The sequence below is a fragment of the Apodemus sylvaticus genome, chromosome 5, assembly GCF_947179515.1.
Source record: "Apodemus sylvaticus chromosome 5, mApoSyl1.1, whole genome shotgun sequence".
Lineage (NCBI taxonomy): Eukaryota > Metazoa > Chordata > Mammalia > Rodentia > Muridae > Apodemus > Apodemus sylvaticus.
The window spans coordinates 24,959,707-24,979,370 of NC_067476.1; the positions used below are offsets into that span (position 1 = coordinate 24,959,707).

The 19,664-nt window shown below is 40.2% G+C and overlaps 1 long non-coding RNA gene across 15 annotated transcripts in view; it reads left to right on the forward strand.

Moving 5' to 3' along the window:
• Positions 1-17,796: 17,796 nt before the first annotated feature.
• The window catches only part of LOC127685340 (uncharacterized), a 54,618-nt gene continuing 52,750 nt past the window's right edge, over positions 17,797-19,664 (forward strand). For 10 of the 15 annotated variants that reach the window (XR_007977826.1, XR_007977831.1, XR_007977834.1 and 7 more), the window contains exon 1: positions 17,799-18,356. This is a non-coding gene — a long non-coding RNA (uncharacterized LOC127685340). Of the gene's footprint in view, positions 18,357-19,664 lie in introns of all 15 variants that reach the window. The other 5 variants (XR_007977829.1, XR_007977837.1, XR_007977839.1 and 2 more) reach the window with 2 other exon arrangements.

Sequence of the window (19,664 nt, forward strand, 5' to 3'; positions counted from 1 at the left end):
CCTGTCTGTGGGGACGCACCATTCCCTGTCTTTTCTTGCTTATTACACTCCTCAGGGCTTGGGATTTAGAGTTTGTCCACCAATCAGAAGGGAGAGACGATTATGAATTGGCTTTTAAATGGTTCCTTCTCAGAAGGACTGTTTATCCCAAACCCTTTTTTCAGTCCCACTCAACTTCAGAAAACTAGGAGTGTCTAAGAAAGCCAGAAAACCAGGGTAGCATTCAAAATATTTATGACAGGCACCATAGCGAAATGAGTATTTTGCTCCAAGTCCTTGCCTGGGACACATAGGTATGGCTAAAGATAGGTGGTTAAGCAGTGGGATAATATATTTTAAAGATGACTTCTAATATTTTTACCCATAAACTTGCATGATAAACTTTCAAGAATTTTCTCATTACCATGTTGGCACAGAGACCACTCAAGGAAAACAGACTAATCCCCTTATAGCCCAGAGTAAATAAATACTTTTTTTTATGAGATGTTTTATAAGGTAGTCAAGGACTTTGCATTACAGGCCCAGATTTGGATCCTACTAGGTATAAAATAGTCAAGTGCAAATTTATATGTTTCTAATTTTGTTTTGTTCAAGGCTTAGTGTAGAAATTAAAAAAATGAAATCAGAGTTCAGGCAACAAGGATAAATCAGAAAGGGTATGTGGGGAGCTGGACATGTGTTACAAAGGGTAAACTATAAATTGTCAAAAGACAGGAGCAGGTCTTTCATTTAACATATCTCTGTGCATTATCCTGGCAGCAAGGCTGATACCACTCTTTCCTTCTATGTCTGTGTACGGTCTTGCCGCTACATCTTCAAGGTAGCAGAAAGTAGTGTAATTGTGGGGATAATTAAAAACACCCAAAGTACAAGTCTAAAACTTGTACTTTTATGACTGCTATGCAGGCTATCAAAATGACAGGGTGTCTGGAGGGGGACCCTTGCACGCACCCAGATTAAATGAGTCCATTAGTTGATTGTTTCTGGTATGAAGATAAGTAGAGAAAAGTATAATAATGCTGGCGTTTAAGTGGACCTAATTAGGCTTGAAGTTTAACACTCCATTAAGATGAATGGGAAAGGGTCACCCCTGTTCAGGCTGTGGCATTGTCTTAGTGTGTCTGGATATTGCCTCTGAAGACAACAGTCTGTCAGCATACGTTCTCACAGTCACCCCTGGAAAGCAGACTGGAAATTTAATTCTTTTAAAATTAAATCTCAGGTTCTGGAGGCCTCAGTGAAATCCACAGGGAGACCTTAAATCCTCAAGTTCTGCAGCTGTATTAGTCATAAACAACAACAATAGTAATGATAATTCTTTCCCACGTCTGCAGAAACTTGCAGTGTTTCTCCCCGAATATGATCTGGTGAAACGGACAACCTCCAGTTTACCCCTGAAGGACCTTGGCTGTAGAAAGGGTGAGTGACTTGGCTCGAACCACAGCGCATGTCATTGCACAGCCAGAAATAACATTGCAGGGCTACGTAGCTCTGTGGTCATAGTTTGTCATCTTTCACAAAAGGCAATAAGGCATAATGAATTCATGTGAGCCTTGGAAAAGCCTGAGAATTGAAGCGCAGCAGAGCATGAGGGTCAGGTTTTTGGGGAATTGATGGTGTGAATCCTGCTCCCAGCCATGTGGAAATTTGGCTCAGTCGTGTGCGAGTAGGAGAAAAACTTTGGCCATAGGGTTAAGGTAGGGTACATGGGCATAGCCTTGAATGTGGAACTCTGGGACCAGTTTTCTATTTGTCACCTAAACAGTTTGTCTTATGACTTTTGGTGAGTGGCTTCAGAAACTGTTACCCGGAGACTGAAAAAATAAACGTGTCTTGAGAAGAATGTCGGGGTGATGACCCTTGGACAGTCAAAGTCTGTGCGCCACATCCTTGCTTGTGGTATGATTCCAAGTTTGGTACTTCACAATACTGCTGTGCTGTAGACTTGGGATATAGTCCTGGATAAATGCTTCTATCTTGCTGATAAGTATTCAGCAGCTCAGTTTCAGAATCAGTAGGCAGATAGATATGCTCTGCCTATCAAAGTTCTGCATTTTCTGGCTTTGCAAGATTGGAGGAGCTGTGTCTTGCTGTAGAATTGGGGCCACGTAGACCCAGTGCACGTCGAAATCAGCCCTAATTGGCTATACTTGTGGAAATGCAAATTGTGGACCTGTTTATACAGATCTGATTCTAATTTTGAAAATGCTATTTTTTTTAATAGAAAATAAACTGTGTGTGTGTGATCATTCATCTTAGGAATTTGGATTGTATTTAAAAATAAGCCAGTCTGCCAGATATGGTGGTTCACGCCTTTAATTGCAGTACTCAGGAAGCAGAGGCAGGAGGATCTCTGAGTTCGAGGCCAGTCCTGTTAGTTCCAGGACAGCCAGGGCTGCACAGAGAAACCCTGTTTCAAAACAGAGAAAGCAGTTCTGGATCTGGATAGTAGCACACTCTCAGGACCCAGAGACTGGCAGAGCACTGAGGTAGGGGCTAGCCTGATCTACAGAGCAAGTTCCACCCAGCTATAGATACATAAAGAAACCTTGTCTCTGAAAAACAAAGGGTCAAACAACAAACAGTCTCAGAACAGCTTTCTGCCTCACGCTGGGATTCTTACTTTTGATCCCTCCTGTATGATATGTGTGTGTGGGGGGTATCCTGGCCATTTCTAATCAGAGGTACTCGAAGACGACGGGGCATCTTCCTCAGCAGGCATTTTCTTGCGTGGTTACTTCTTTCTATTCTGTCTTGCAGGGTTCTCTTCCAGTTCCTCTTAAATGTGGACGTTGAATAAACAGTATCTATTTTGCTTTGCTCTTTGACAGCATCCAGATACTTTAAGCAAATGCTCATGTTAATCCTTTGGTTTTCTTGTTGTCGTACACACCAGGGCATAAGGAAGTCTTCAGAAATATCATAGCTTCGACGCTTTTCCTTAAGTTTTAGAATTACATGACTTTAACTAGACTTTACACAGGTCCAATATTATTGCCTCATGACTCTCTGATAATTCCTATTATTTAAACATAAATATTTGTATCATAAATGTATCCTTTCTTAAAGCGTATTTTATCTTTTAAATTATTTTAGTTTTTGGAGAATATAAATTTAATTTGGGCTTATTCTAGTTAATTTTGAAAACTATTTATAGTTTGTTTTACTCTTGAATTGATCCTTCAATACCAGTTTCCATAATACACTGATAAAACAAAAATATGGAAATATTAAAGGGAAATAAAATGAAGAAAAATAAGAGATTAAGCTTTGTAAAGCTTACTATATGAAATACATTAATGAGGTATCTATACCATTATCATCATATGCGTATATGATAGCTATATATACATACATACCTCACCTTATTTTTTATTTGCACTAATGTATAACTTTCTGTGTTAGTCTGGCATCTATCTGTAAACAAATATTGAATAAACATTTATAAAAATAAGATGTTTGGAAAAGACCATTGCTACACAATTTATTTACAACTTTCCAACTTTTGCTGGAATGTTCTTGTCCCATTCCCCATCCAAGCTTAGTGGTGCACATCCTTAATCCTAGCACTTGGGAGGCAGAGGCAGGCAGATCTTTGTGAGTTCGAGGCCAGCCTGGAGTACATAGTACATTGTCCCAGGACAGGTAGCGCTATATAATGAGATCCTGTCTCAAAAGAACAGCAAAAAAATGAGAACCAAAACCAACACCAAACATAAAAAAGAAAGTACTTGTCCCCGAACAACTATAAAGGGACATTTAACACCTAATTAGTTGTGTTACAGAGCACTTACTATATCTGCTTGTGAATTCCACCATGCGGTGGTGTTCTTGTTTGCCTTTTTAGTAGTCTGTTTCTTGGAACACATACTTGTGATTTCAAGCTTCATCTTCAACCATCTTGAAGAAATCAGATAAACCAAGGGTTCCCCAAATCTGAAGAAGGGAATGAAAAATGAGCCGAGAAGAAAAAACTGTGTTCTGAGTGTAATAGGCACGGCAGCTACTCAAATGGCTGCAACATCAGTTCCAGTGTCCCGAGTCCTAGCTTTCCTTCCTCCCTCATCCTCCAGGCCATCAAAGGTTATGGCAAGAAAGCAGCACCGGTGCCTCTCACGCCCATCACAAACTGTGGACCGAAGGAAGGCTCCCAAAGAGAGGGAATAATGCGCTCTGTGCTACTTTGGGAAAAAAATCCATAATATCTTCTTTATTCCATAATGTGTTTGAAAGACATTTGCTTCCTATAAACAATGAAGGGCAAGAAGAAAACCCATAAGAAATTAAACAAAAACAAAACCACGATAAGTCGTCCGGTGGGCCTCGGGTGGGCCCCGGGAACGTGGAGTGCTTCACTGTGCTTGCCCTGCAATGCTTCCCCAGTCTAGGCTCATCTCTGCAGCCGCCCTCAGAAATGTAAGAGCTCACATTCACAAGGCTGCCCTGCGCTTGTAACATTCACAGGCTCTCCCCCCTCCCACCCCCAAATTTGAGCAGAAGTACTCCTCCTTTCTAAAGAGCAGCATCTGGCCTCTTCGGGCTCATTTGCATGCCAATACTGGATTGCTCTCCCAGCGCACAGCTATTTAATAGTGGTGCTGGTGTCCGAGCTCTGGGAACAAACCAAATGGTTTGGGTGTGCTTTTGTGTGCACTGCAGGTCGTTGCTACAGTGTGTTTATTAAGAATAGTACACATTCATTATAACAAGATTGCTCTTTTGCTTAGGGGCCATCATGGCACATTCTGTAAATGAATTAACAGTAGCATGCATTTGTGTATTATGGGCCCAGAAGATGCATTTGTTTATTAAATAAATCTGTAACACGGAAAGTATAGTTGAAGGAAATCTAAGAAATAATGATTGCAAGAGTGCGCATGTATAGTAGCTGTGAGTGTGTGTATGTGTGTGTGTGTGAGTGTGTGTGAGTGTGTGTGTGTGTGTGTGTGTGTGTGTTTGAAACATTAACATCTTGGCGAGTTTACCTCCTTTGTTTCTTTTCAAATCACAAGAGATCAGGGGGCCAAACTGTGGACTCACAGGCTGCAAAAACTGATGCAAAAAATAGAAAAGGAATTTAAATTACAGAAGTGTAAAACATTTCCAGAAGTGGGATTGAAAATTATTACCTGCCTTTAGAATGATTTCATATCAGATCCTTTTGTTGTTCTTAAAATGCCCTTTCCCCCAAAATTATTATAACCAGTTTTGTTTTTTGGCTAAAATATAGCTAATAATGCATAAATAACTTTTCTCATTGAACTTTATTTTCTTTTGATACACAAACTGGGCTTTTGGAATAGAAATTCAGTGAATATTGATCCTCTCTTATTCTAATATTTTGGCCCAGGTGTGACTAACATAAGTACATTTATTAATATGAATTAGTCTGTTGGATTTTATTGCGATTAATAATGACTTTTCGAAAGCCTGATGGCATTTCACAGTAGCACTTAGGATTCGGAATATGTTTCTAGATGTGGCTACTCTTCATTTGCCTCAGTCTATACTTGCTGTTTTTAATGTGCAATGGGACATGTTGACTACTTAAAAAGTAACAGAAAAGAGCAAGATCTTTAAAAATATTAAATGCTAGAAGACTCTAAGCCTCAACAAGGCCCCAAGGAGACCCATTAGGAACAGCCAAGGAAATCAGGGGGGAAAACAGGGCCATATTCCCAAAATTTGAAAATTCTTATCTTATTAAAAATAAATTTTTTAAAACAATATACACTGAGTTAGTACTTAACTTTTAAAAAAATCTTTCTAAAAGATTCAGTGTAGTGACTGGATCATGCCAAAATATATTAAAAAAAGGAAACTCTGGTTGAATGAGTAGATTAGGATCTCATAGCAAAGGATCTGTAACACTATTTAGAAATACCCACCTAATTAGCACACAGGCAGCACAGCGAAGTGGGTTTTGTAGAGAACGTGGCAGGGTTTAAAGCTATCCCACTTGGAGAGAACGCACTGAGCTGCTTGAAGCAGGCCAGCTCCCTTTCCCCATGGCGTTGTGGACACCCAGTGTTCTGTCCTTACAGAAGGTATATTCAGCCCTGTGGATTATTGAAATGAAAAAAAAAAGGAAAGAAAAGGAAAGGAAAAAAAAAAGAAAACCCAACTATTTTAACAATTGATTTAATAATTATGAAAGGGAGAAGAAATTACTTGAAACCCAGTTTCTTTCCTTTCATCCTTTTTTTAAAGCTCTATTTTTTTCCGGGGCATTTTATTTATTCTGGTGCTTTTAGAGACGCCAGCCAATCAGAACGCCTGCGCGGGCCTGGGCCCAGGCTCAGTGCTGAGCTCCAAATGCGATTCGAGCCCTGACAGGGGGATTATAGGAAACAGATGACTTACGCTTCTAATTTGTGGCCTTAAATTGCAAACAGAATTTCAGGAGTCGAGCAAAGTAATAAATGGCAATAGAAAAAGCCACACACAGCCAAATCAGTATGTGGTGGTTGTAGGTTAAACTAAATGGGAAGAGACAGGTTATGATGGTTCAGTGTATTACAGAGAAGAAAGTCTTAAATTACTAGTGCTGAGAGGTATTGCTCCACGGCAGACAGTATTGCATTGTGTAGTCTACAGATATCACAAGCAGAACAATAAAAACGCAGCTTTACCCTAGAACCTGTTGCTGGAGGAATCCTGGGCTTCTCCTCTCAGAAATGGAAGCCGTGTTTTATGCTTGTTTTGACCTCTGTTGTATACTTGGCCCCTTAACATCTGTTTTCTACCGTTGCTGTTTTTCACACCAAATTAAATGTCGAGGAGTCAGATAGAATAAGTTCAAAATGTGTCCAAATTATTTTTGTTGACTTCCAGCAAATGTCTCAGTAACTCTTTCCACACGGAATGACACCATTTAAATGCCAGCATTGGAAATTATTTTCCTTTCAACACTTTATGAGCCAGAAGAAAGGAATTTTGAGGTGTACTTAAACTCAGAAAATACTACGTTGGCCTTTTTGGTAACTTGTACGCCTGTTTCAGACTTGCTTGAAGGCAATTTCTCATGTAAAATTATGTGCATTTGTTGGATAAAAGTTCCAGGAACATTGCTTAATAATAGCTTATAAAGAGCCGTTATTCAGAGCTGTTTTGAGCTATGATACCAGGCAGTATGAGAAAGAGTTCACCGTGTAACGTGTGTCAAATAATTGGTACTGTTTACTTTAATAGTCTGTGAATTTATATGTTTATATAAACACAATATAGGATGATGACTTCGTTGCCAGAGCCTAATCATGAATCAATGATGTGAAAATAAGAGAAAGGCACTGAGTTTTCAATTTCTCATCATATATATATATATATATATATATATATATATATATATATATGTACACACATATATGTACATACATGTTCATTTTTCTTTAAGAATGCCATCTTCTTTTATGTTTAATATATCCATCAGGGACTGACAACTACTCCATGGAAAAGATTTGTAAAAATAATTTCTCCATTCCCTGTCATATATAGTGCCACTCTATAAAAAGTAGCGTTCAAATGAATGATTAGAAAAGGGCAGACTGTAGCCCACAAGGAAGTGCTAGCTATGGGGATTGATAGCTTAAAAATGTTTTCCTTAGATGAGCTTCATTGCATCTAAATTTCAACTTGAACCTTTTGTGTGCTAAAGAAAAGTCTACTCGTTAATGTATGCTGGGGAAGGGGAACTATAAGACTTGATAAGATGTGATACTAATCAAGTTTGTTGTTAACACTGAAGATGATTGGCAAATAGATTTTGATTAATCACCTGCAGAGATTATGCCTCAAAGGCCAGTTATAGTCTGTGCTATGGCAGTGTCAAATAGCTAAAGGGATAGCTATTTCTTTGTATATACTGTTGGTTGTATTTTTAAATAACCTGGCAGAAAAAGAAAATGAATCTTAGCTGGGCTGTTTGATTCTAAGAGAGATACCTCTTTTTTTTTTCCTTCTAAAAATGCCCAATTATTATTTGTATTGCAGTGAGGTGACTAGGTCTTTGTGGGGCCTGAAGCATTTCAAGGAGCAATGGCTTTTGTATTTGTACCCCATCAACGCCGATCACCTAATTAAATCTGATATCTCTGAAGCAAATGATTTGTAATAGTTTTTTGGAGTATTCTCAATTAGTTTTGATGCCTTTTGCAAGGCAACTGTGGGGATATTCTAAAAAAATGGGGCAGAAACAAGAGATGTTACGTTGAGTCTTGTGAGTGGTGGGGAGAGGTGACCGGGAGGGTGACCCAGTAAGACCAACCCATAAAGCGAGGTGTAGTTCCAAAGGAAAAGGCTCACAGATGAGTCATTCATTAGCTGGGGCCATCAAGCAGGCCTACACCGGGGAAAGGCTTTCTGTCAAATATGGGCCTGAATGTCTGTCAGGCCCCAGATTCCACACCTTGATCAGCCTAAGCCTCTGACAGACACAGACACCGTTTTCATTAACAAACAGCAACAATCTCTTTTCTTTCCTTCACTCTAACATTTCTCAAGGGTTGGATGCCTCTCTTCTGCTGCTCTTCGGAGAGTAAAGGGAGCTTGTTAAGTTCGCTTAGATATTTTGACTGTGGATGCTCTTTGGCCACCTGCCTGTGGCAACAGAGTCAAAGCGTAACTTGGTTTAATTGCTGTGTGGCAGGCAGAAGAGTGTTCTGTCTTTATGTTCAAGCTACTGAACAAAAAGGAAGTGTCATTTGGAAAATCCTGTGAATTATTCTCAAAGTTCAGGAAAAATTTATTGCATGTCATACCTGTTAGGACTTTTATTCCTTACCTGTAAAATGATAGGAATTTAGCTAAGTCAATTACGAGATGTTAAATTGTATGTTTTTTTTTTTTTTTGTGGTGAGATCGAGTAACGATAAAACAAGATTAATCTTAAAAGTGAAAGCAGAACTGAGGCCTTAGTAATTCAAAAAGTAACTTAGAAAGCATTAAAAATGTTAATTAACCATTGAGTCACAGTTTATATATTATATGAAGTACAAATGACAATTTTGATAGACGTCTGTGTAACAGAGACATGCATAATTTACATCCATTAGTAACACCCATTTTGCATGTGGAAATTAAGATTATAAAATCTTATAAAACTTTAAAAGTGTACAGCCATCCAAACCGTGCTTATTATAAAATGTACTTTTGAAACCATGATGCTGTGTGTATTCTGTGAAATGTGATTTTTGCTCTCCTCCCATCAGGCAATATAAAATTTGGGGCACATGGCAATGAGTGATAGAAAACCACAGACTTCCCTCTAGCTACTTTCATGTGAGATGCATGTATGTACAACTTCATGGATGAGTCTTAGAGAGGGTGTGCCTTCTACACATTACATCAGACCGGTTTGCACAGGGCTGCCAAGCACTGGCATTCTGTAGTCTGAGAAAAATGATCTTTCCAGTTAAGTACACTCTCCCTATGCCTCACAAACTGAACAAACTGCATGCTGCTGGCAGGTAATGACTTGTAATTAGCATGGTAGGCAGGTAATGACTGGAAATCACCTGCCAATTGTTTCTGAGGTTTGCTCTCTTTCAAGACTCTGGATGAGTGGAAAGTCATGGGGGGCTGTAAGGAGGTAGAAGGAGGATAGGGGAGTGACACCACCCAGGGGCCTCTTTCTGCTTTGAGCATCTCCCTGTTTGTTTCCTATTTTACCCCCAGGCTTTCTTTGAGCCACTCCAAAGAGGCACGGAGAATTGGCAGGTTCCTTTACCTGCCTGCTGCTCCTACGGGGAGAGATGGTGCCTGTTGAGAAAGTCTAAGCTGTTCTGGAAGCAAACCAACCCTCTCAGACTCAGCCTGTGTGCTAGAAAATTGGGATCGAGAGACTACGGCGGCGGTTCAGTTTGTTTGAAAAAGAACCACGAATTACTGAAAGCTAGATTTCACTTCCCTGTTACGACCCACTTCTTTTTCTTTTCGTGAGTTTTTCCCAACTTCATGGAGAGCTGTTGATGTTGAAGCAAGAAAAATTGGGCAAGGATCTTGGACAAAATAGAGGCTAGACCAGTTGTCTAAGAATTCTGTAAAAACATGCGCGCGCTTGTGCGCGGGCACACACACACACACACACAAGCACATGTACACACACACACACACACTCTCTCTCTCACATATGGATGCACACACATTCTCTCTCTCTCACACACACACACAGAAGCGCATGTACACACACTTTCTCACACACACATGCACATATACATTCTCTCTCTCTCTCTCCACACACGCACACACACACACACACACACACACACACACACACACTCTTTATAAATCGAGTTAGTAACTTAGTTGAGTACATAATGGGGTAGGCAGGGAAGAGGGGCAAACTGGATAATATGTGGCCTCTAAAACTGAGGGACATATATCCTCCTCCAGCCAATTGCCATGCCACATATAGATACAGAACAGCCAGACTGCTTGCATTTTTAATAGGAGACTCTGGATCTGAAATGTTGCAATACACCCATATCCTGGAACAAAATGCTTAAAAGTGAAAACATTCTACAAGAGAACAAATCAGCGGCCTGACTGTAGTGTGTAGGCTACTTGGCCATATCTGTTTCCAAGTATATTATCCCCTCTTATCTGTTACCTTTATGCTTTTTTCTAATCCCAGTAGAATATTAAAGGGGAAAACCAGAAGCAGACTTACATGTGGAGTGGATGTTGCTTGTTTTACAAAAGTTCCTCATGACTACTATGTCCCAATGCTTAAGAAATGGGTCTTTTAGGGAGTTTCCCCCCAGTCAGGTCGGCTTGGTTATGAGTTTTCTCTAAATGCTGAGGATTCATTTCGGCAACACTGCAGGCTCTTTCTAAGGTCTTTCAGAAGTCTTTTAAGACTGAGCTGTGAATAGACATTGTGAAGTGAACATGCTAAGTCAGTCTTCTATCAGGCCGGCAGTGCACAGGTTCCCAGAAGTCCATGCTAGGAACTGTCTGGTACTGCTGCACCCTCCACAGAGACACTCCATCCTATAGAAACTCTTGATAAGAGCTGGGTCACACACTCTACTAAACCTTCAAACATACCTATGACACTGGAAAAAATGTTTTCATTACTGGAATCAATATTCAAACACATTTTCTATTTAGTAGACATGAGTTTAAGCCCCTTAATGCCATTCCTGAATATTTAAAGAGAAATTAGAAGTTGTCTTTTCATTTTCATTTTGAATATCACCAAATACAGTGTTTTTGTATACAGTATACTAGCACAATTAAATGATGAGTTTTTTTTCCAAGCAAGGTCAATCTCAAAAATGTTACTGTAGATTTTTAAGGTAAAACATTAAAGAAGAATTTGCTATGTTTTAGGGCTTAGCCCTGTCTAGAATTATGAAAGTGATTTCACTTAAGCCAGGTTATTTTTCTTCTATACATGTATAAGAACATGTATACACATCTAGCAATGAAGATTAGTAACTATTAGTCATACTTACATAGAGTGTATTGGTTTGCATGGGCGTGACAGCAGCAAGAAGATATAGTTGTTTTGAATGTGCCATGGATTGCAGAAAAGCATGAGCCCCAGAGAGAGGAACAAATTCAGAGGAGCCCTCAGCAATCCTAAAATCATTGTGCTAACAATTTCATTTTTTTCTATGTAGCTACTGCAATCTTAGCAGATTTCTATGCATATCAGTCACAAAATTATCTGCTTATATATTAGTGGCTGATTTTGTTTTTCCCTCCAGAGCAAGAAGATAACTTCAGTATTAGAACTTTATTGACAGCTGAGAAAATTGGTCAGTATAAAGGTAAGGCTGCAGCTGGGTGTGATGTTCTTTAATTCAGCCGTCAGGAGACAGAAGCAGGAGGAGCCAACCTGGTCTACAGAACAAATTTCAGGGCTGTCTCAAAAACAAAACAAAAGCAAAACAAAACAAAAATAAAGAAAACAAAACAGTTAGACAAAAAACAGGTAAAGTTGTAACTGACCAAATTTTTCTTCCCAAATGTGTTTTGCTACGGGTTGGAGAGCAGTTTGCATGCAACTCTGTCCCCTTTCTAGTTGTCACCAATTTTGTGTAAGTGCCCTTTTCAAAGAAAGGCAATAAATTCAGTCTCATAGTTAGTTACTAGCTTCTAGTTCTTAGAGTTTTTTTTCCTTTTCTTTTTCTCAAATGCATGGTAATTAAGATCAAGTTCTATGGGAAGTCTTGAAATTTTTCTTCTTGTGGTAAGATGCACTCAGTATTTAAACTCTTGGAAGATCCAGTTTGACATATTGTCAAATCAAACTGTAGGCACAGAGATGGAGAACTGTCCTAGGTAAATGGTTGAAGGACTTGTGAAGTCACGGTGTGTATTCTAGAGCTGTGTCAATTTTCTGACATCCACGACTGTCCCTGCAGTTATTGACAGTTATGTCTTCTTAGAGTCCGACAGCCACTGTTGCTGAAGTCTGACTCCTTTTTCTCACCTGTCTGCTCTTATATGAGCTAATACTAACACTGAATAGAATCCCATGTGGCAGATTTGAGTTTTCCGTAAGGTGGGGCTCAGAGAGAATTCAAACAGAAGCACGCATTATCAGCAACTGAATGTAAAAACTGCAATTTTTATGCAGCTCACCAAGCAGGGCCTGCCACACGGCAGTGATTAGCAACCAGGTCTGTGCGATGTTAAGAGATGGCCCTGGTGAGGTCACGTTAGTCTGTTAAGTAACCAGAATTTTCTATTGGGATTTGTAACCAGGAACTGAAATTATATCATGATTTAAAAATCCTTAAAACATCATTTATCCCCAGGTTTATGAGTCCTTGTAAGGATTCACGGATTTTCTCCAATTAAATTATTATTTTCGTCAAAGGCGAGCTTGGCGGGATTAGGGTCGGAGGAAGAGGAGCAGGCATAAATTGTCTTCATTTCTGAGAAGTGTGGGCCTGGCAATCACTTAAGACAATATCGTTGATAGAGCTGTCAGGGCAGCCTATTTCCAAGAGAGTGTTTTTATAGAATATCATTGTGCCACTTTGTTCAGATGGATGTCTTTAGTAGTATTTGATTAATGTAATGCAATAAAAGAGATGCTCCCCAAAGTGTCTGTACATGTCTTGTTAAGTATGCTTGATTCATTATATGTGGCTCCCCCTTCTTTCCTCTTTCCTCAGTTCATTTTTTATCATTTCAATAATATATCTATAAATATGAGGAAGTTGGCACTTTCAAAGTATTTGACATATATAGCCATTAATTCATAACTCTAAAAAATTGTATCTTTCAACTTGTCATTTTAGAGCTTGCAGAGTTTATTACTGTAAGTAACCTGTGTTAGAAATTAGATTTTGAACTTTACAGAAAAGATAAATAAGCTCATGAAACTCAGAAGTTATGGAGAAATACCTAGACACAGTTCTATGCTAGAACTGCAGGAAAAGATCTCTTGTTAATGGCTGTAATCTCTTGTATACAAGACATTGTGGTTGATGCTGGTTACTAGTTTCAACCTATTTTGTTTTCTCTCTAGGTACCAAATGTAGAGAAGCCTTATTCTCAACAGAGCTACCCTTATACAGTTTAGACACATTGTTGCAGTATATCGTGAAGGAGTAAATTTCACTGTTTGTACATCAATGATGTAGATAATTTTACCCAAAGTTATTCTGAAGGCAAAATAAAAGTAGTGTTGGCTTCGGTACACTTTTTGCTTACTGCTATTTTAGCAACAGTAAACTGTCTATGGGATATGTGGAAAGGCTAAGGCAAGGGTAGCATGGGCCGGATCCATTAGGAGTAGAATGGAACTTAAAACTCAGTATTCTGGAACTGGAATCTTTGATTTCTCTCTTCACTCACTGGTGGTACTGTGTATACTTTCCTGCGTGGGTGATGGGATGGCCTCTTCACGCCCATGTTCCTTTGGTTCAGTTCGGCCAGTCATCTGGGGAGTAAGTCTGAGTGCTGAGGAAGTGAACTCTGGCTCATGAATGATTCGGGGGATTTGGGTGCCAAGCTAGACATCAAAGGTGAATAAGCTTGTGGCAGGGTTTGAGGGCGAGGCCTGAGGACTTGGTTTGGGTTGGAGCCTCACTGTGTTCTGCCTGACTCATCTGGACTCAGCAGCGCAGCCACGAACCATCTGCACACGCCCAGGACCAGCTTCATTCGGGGGCCTTAACCCCTCGGCCCTTGCAGCTCTTACTGTCAAAGACACAGGGCTGATTTGTGCCTTTTCCCTGGGAGATCATGGAGGAGAATTAAAGAACAGATGGCCCCAATACTCAGCTTCCCTCTTCCTGGGAAGATGGTTACAAAACGTCTGTTTTTTTACGGACACCGGATGGTTCTCTCCTTTCTCCTGTCCTACAGGAAATGGGTGGGTTTTGGGGGTCGGCTAAGCCCTATAGCTCTCAGTAATTCACTTACCAACTCTAAGATTGTGGGCACCCCACTTATTATTCTTGGACCCGATACGTGGTAGAAAGCTATAAAACGTAGAGAACGAGATGGGAGCAGTTTTAAGCAGTTACGGCAGGTCAACACAGGAACCTTAGCACTATCTTCAGCAGTCACTTCGCCAGTTCCTCCTGCTTATAGATGGCAGACGCCATAGTCCCAATTAAGAATGATAATTTTATTAACTTTTATATCTACTTAGTGTCAAGTAGGAGGGAAAGAGGTCCTCCAATGTGTGCTAACAAGTTTTTTCCAAACAAGACTTTTAAAAGCTATGAGTAAAATCTCAAGGACTGTCAGGCTGGATCTAAAGGAAGTCTGGAAGAAGAGACTGTCAAACAAGGTAGGGACAGAGCACACCCATCGTTGTCAGGATAGGAGAAATCCTGAGAACATGGTGTTTTCTTCTTTTTACACTGAACCACCTGCTCCGGTTGTCCCCCAGACCTTTCTAGTATCTTGAGTTTTGCTCCTGCCATGACCTGAGATTTTTCATTGAAATGCTGTCTTGCTGGGTAGGTCTAGAGGAGGTAGCATTAAGGGATAGGACTGTGGTGCTTAGGTATGTATGGTACTGAGGACACATGGAAGAGACTGAAAGATAAAACCATAGCTCTGAGGACATGCTGGTTTTTGGAGAGGAAAATGTAACGGGATGTAATCTTAGGGGATGCAGGTCTATCCCTTCGGCTCAGGATGTTTGGCAAGTTGGGGTGCCTAACCTATCTGATAAATAAGGGACCTGACCCCAGTGGCCTCTGGGGCCTCATTTAGGTTTGCATGCCCTGGGCTTGGCTTTTCTAAGTAAACAGTAAATAAACCCACGGTTGCGAAGCAGAAGAGTGCCCTTGCTCGTCACTGCAAATGTCCACAATGTCAAAATGCAGGGTGGCAAAAAGCGAAGTTGAAAAATGAGGAAGGGGTGTGCCAGGGCGTAATCTAAGCCATTCTGAAGGGTGTGCACTTTTTAGTCTGCTCAAGTTCAGAGCTGGAAAACATGTTCTCTGCGAGCTTACTTCAGCACCGGCTCAGCAACATTTGGTTTGATACACGAGACGCACGCACAGCTTGCGTGGCTCAAGTTATCTCAGTTTCCTGATAGAGAACAACCTTGGAGGGTTGTTTTTCTAGTGCAGGTTCGAGAAAGAAAGAATCCCTGACCAAAGGGCCAAGAGTCTACAGAGGAGGAGGAAGAGACAGACCAGTGAATTTAAGTTTTGTAGTTATCTTAGTAATAGTAATAGATTCTATTAAATTCATTATTGAAGCTTATAAATGTAGTGAATTATATATAATCAATCTCTCACGTCTCACCATCAAAAGTGAACTATGAATACGTGGACCACTTCTGCCTCATCCTTACATTCAATCAATCTGGTGTGACTATGATCCCTGTGGAGGTAAAAATAAATACCCCCCCACAACTCTGTCTGCGAATGCTTCCAAGTGCATCTCTGAAATTAAGAACGATTTAAAGTGGAAGAGAAGGAGCAACAGGCCTAACCCTTCCTCCAGATCCCTTCAAGCCGTACAGCAGAAGGTCAAGGCTTAGCTTTCTTGACTTAACACACGTATCTCACACAATTTGTTTCAATCTCGATCCTAATAAGGCCCACAGATAACTTGGCGACTGTGTGTCTCAAATCTCCTTTAATCTCTAAGTTTCCTTCTATATTTCTTTCCTTAACAGCTATTTGGTGAAGAAAGTGGGTCATTTTTTTTCCTGTGAATTTTCTGATTCTAATGATGAAATTTCTGTGCTGTCTTCCAGTTGCTTTTATTTCTTGTAAATTGATACCTAAAGGCATGGTTTGATTCAAGTCAAAAGATTTTCTTTATGATATATAATAATCATTATATTAACAATATATAATTTTATGCTTTATAAATGCAAAATGTACCTCTATCAGGAGGCAAACAATGGCAAATTGTCTCTCTTTTTGTGATATTTGTAGCTGTTTTTAATCATTGTCCAGATCTCTTAATTCATTAGAGTTTGTAATATATTAATTCTATTAATATAATCCCTTTTTAACCTAGTAGCTGGAATATTTCTATTATGAGAAACTTCTAGTGTTTGAGTACCCAGAGGGAATTTATGCTCATTACTATTTGTATAAGAAACTGCAGAAAAGTACTGGCTTTAACTATTTATTTACTAGCTTTCAACCAGTAAATTGTGTGTGCCTTTTAAAATGATACCACTTTGAACTTCTGGGTTTAGAAATATGTGAAATATCATATGAACTCACAGAGACAGCCTGCACAGGGCCTGCACAAGTCTGTACCCAATGGGTTCTCTGAGCTGAAAAGAGAGGTAGACAGAAGTCCTCATCCCTAACCCAGAAACTATCTATTTCTAACAGAGCCATTTGCAAATGGAATCAGTTTTTTATCCTAGGAGTCTCACTAGGTCTTAAAGGTAGGCCCCATGCCTAGCAGTAGACGGCTAACACACACACACACAAACTCAATGACACGTTTGGAGGTTCTTTTTCTCATAACCTTAAGTCAGGGATTTTTGTTAGGTTGGTTTTACCTTACAGGTCCTTTGTGTGTATATTATGACTTCTGGTTTTGTGTTTTTTTGGATTCTTGTGTGTGTGAATATGTGTGTTTCTGGCTCTATATGCATTTCTTGTACCTTTTCTTTGGTCTTTTTCTTGTTTATCCTATTCTGATGTTTTTAAAAACCTTACTTGGTTTTATTATTATTCCATAGATGCCTGTTCACTTTCTAATGAGAGACAGAAAGGGTGTGGATCCAGGTGGGAGAAGAAGCCATAATCAGAATATATTGCATGAAAAAAATCTATTTTTAATAACAAAAGACATGTGGCATGTGAAGGTTCCAGTCAGAGTGATGTATAAGTTTGAGTCTAGACTCTGTCCTGTTACACAGAGCATGTCTTCCTTCTCTCCCAAGACTAAATCTCTGCCCCTTTTGGCTCTTTTGCAGGCATGTGTTCTGACTCTTTCTGGCTAGGGCAGATTAATCTCCACGTATTCAGTTTTCTTATGTATAAACCAGAATCTGTCTCACTGAGGCTCTGGCATCACATGAGGATTAAATGAGATGATAGGTGCTGGAACACTTGATTGTAGACATCTGACTTTTCTGCTATCCTCACTTTGAATCTGAGGATGCACAGATGATGCACACAACTACCCAGGCTTAACCAACTAACTCCTGTACATTAGTTGCTTTGCTAATACCTTCTATCTTGAAATTATTTCCTAAAACAAAAATGAGAAGGTTGTTTTTTGCTTCTCCTGATGACGATGCTAACTCTGATGCTAAATTAGCAACTTTTACAGAGGTCTAGTATGTTCTGGAAGGTAGAAGAGGAAGTCTCCAGTCACAGTGTGCTGGAGGGGAAACAAGGAAATAATCCAAAATGACAAAAATAGGTGCAAAGGATTCTGTGAAAATTTCAGTGGGGTAAGAGGACCACCTAAAAGCCCGGGATGGGCCGACCCTCCCGAGAAGGAAGGCTACCCATGGGAGAGATCTAAGAGTTCTCGGGGAATCCTGAAGTTAGGGTCACTCTCGCCCCAGAAAAGGAAGCTGTTGTTTGGGGATGGTGACTAAAAGTCCTCACAATACACACGGAACTAAAAATATCTCTCTCCTTGGCACTGGGTCCTAACACGATCCGCAGAGCCTGGCTTCAGCGTCCATACACCACACAGGGTCCTACTGCGAGGGCTGGCCTCGGGCTCCAGCCCAGTCCTTTTTGTCTCCCCCCTGATCATTCCCACTTGTTTTATACCAGGACAGGAGTCATGTCTCTAGCGTGTCTTTCTTGGCTTTTCCACCAACCATTCTATGGAAATTAGGCCTTCGGCTAAGTTCTACTGTTACTGTCTGTACGACTTTAGCAGGGTTGACTCTACTGGCTCTGACAGGCTCCCTCCACTGAATTCTGATCACCGCCATGGTAAGGATTCTCTTATTCATCTCTGGCATACAGTCATACAGTCTAGTACATACTTACTGATTAAGAAAGTATAAATGGGTGATTAAAATCTTACCCGGTCATTTATAAGTTTAAATTTGGACACGCCATTTAGTAACCTAGACGTGGCCGGTGATGTGGGTGTGATAATACTCAAGTTAGCCTGTCTGACTTTTGCTAGAAGCAGGAGCCCAACAGTGCTGAAGTGACCTGGTGCAGCAAGCCAACTGGGAGGGTAAATAGATGCCTGTCAGACAGGCCTGGCTGAGTTGGAGAGAAGCCAGGGGAGGGGACTTCATAGTTTGTACTGTTATGTTCTTATAGCTCCTGTGCGGAAAAAATGGGAGTTTTCTATTTCCCTTCACTACATTATGGGAACTGAGCAGAAGGGAGTCGCGTAGGGGCAAAGTGGGGAGGCGGGTGATAGCCGGAGAGATTTAAAAACATGTACTTGTGATTAGATTGCCGCAGTAAACCGTCATACAGGAGCAATATATTGGACAGTGGCACAGAGAACTTGCCCATGTGTCAAGGTTCTTCCAACAGTTATCTGCGTAAGCCATTGTTCTGACATAAACAACTGTCTACCTGGTGTTCGAGTTTCTCAACAGATAAGACACACTTGTGCTCAGGAAGGAACTTGTGCAGGCAGATAGCCCAGCCAGCGTCGCTTGTTAATATGGGAAGAAAGGCATGCCGCAGAAAAACAGGAAAACCCACTCTGGTGTCTGCACCTGAGCTGGGGGGCGGGGGGTGTGCCAGGGCGGTGGAGGGTGCAGTTTCTTCCAGGCACACTGACAGCAAGAACCGCTGTGTTCTTGAAGCAAGGAATGTTCTAGATTTGATTCCTTGCTGGAACCTTTAACAGTGTGTGGTGTTTAAATAAAATAAAACCCAATATCATTTCGGACAGTGGTAGAAGTGAAAAATAACATCTTTACCCTGGGATCTGATTTATCTGTTATATTTTGTGGGTGGGGCTCAGCAGATGTCTGTGAATACTTATTCAATCAAATGTCCCCTTCCGTAGCCTGTTTCTTCCCTTGATGGACACATGAGGGGGAGAGAATTTAGCTGCTTCTTCTGTCATGCTTAAATATTCACAGTTATACAGACCAATATTTTCTAACTTCTCTCTACCTATTGGTCAAGTCTTTTTTACAAATACAAGGATTCTTAAGTGTCATTTGGACATCTGATTTATGTGGAATCTCTAGAAACTTTAAAGTACACTATTAGGACTTCTGATAATTTTTCTGAGAAGAAAAAAAAGTCTTAATTAATTTTCTA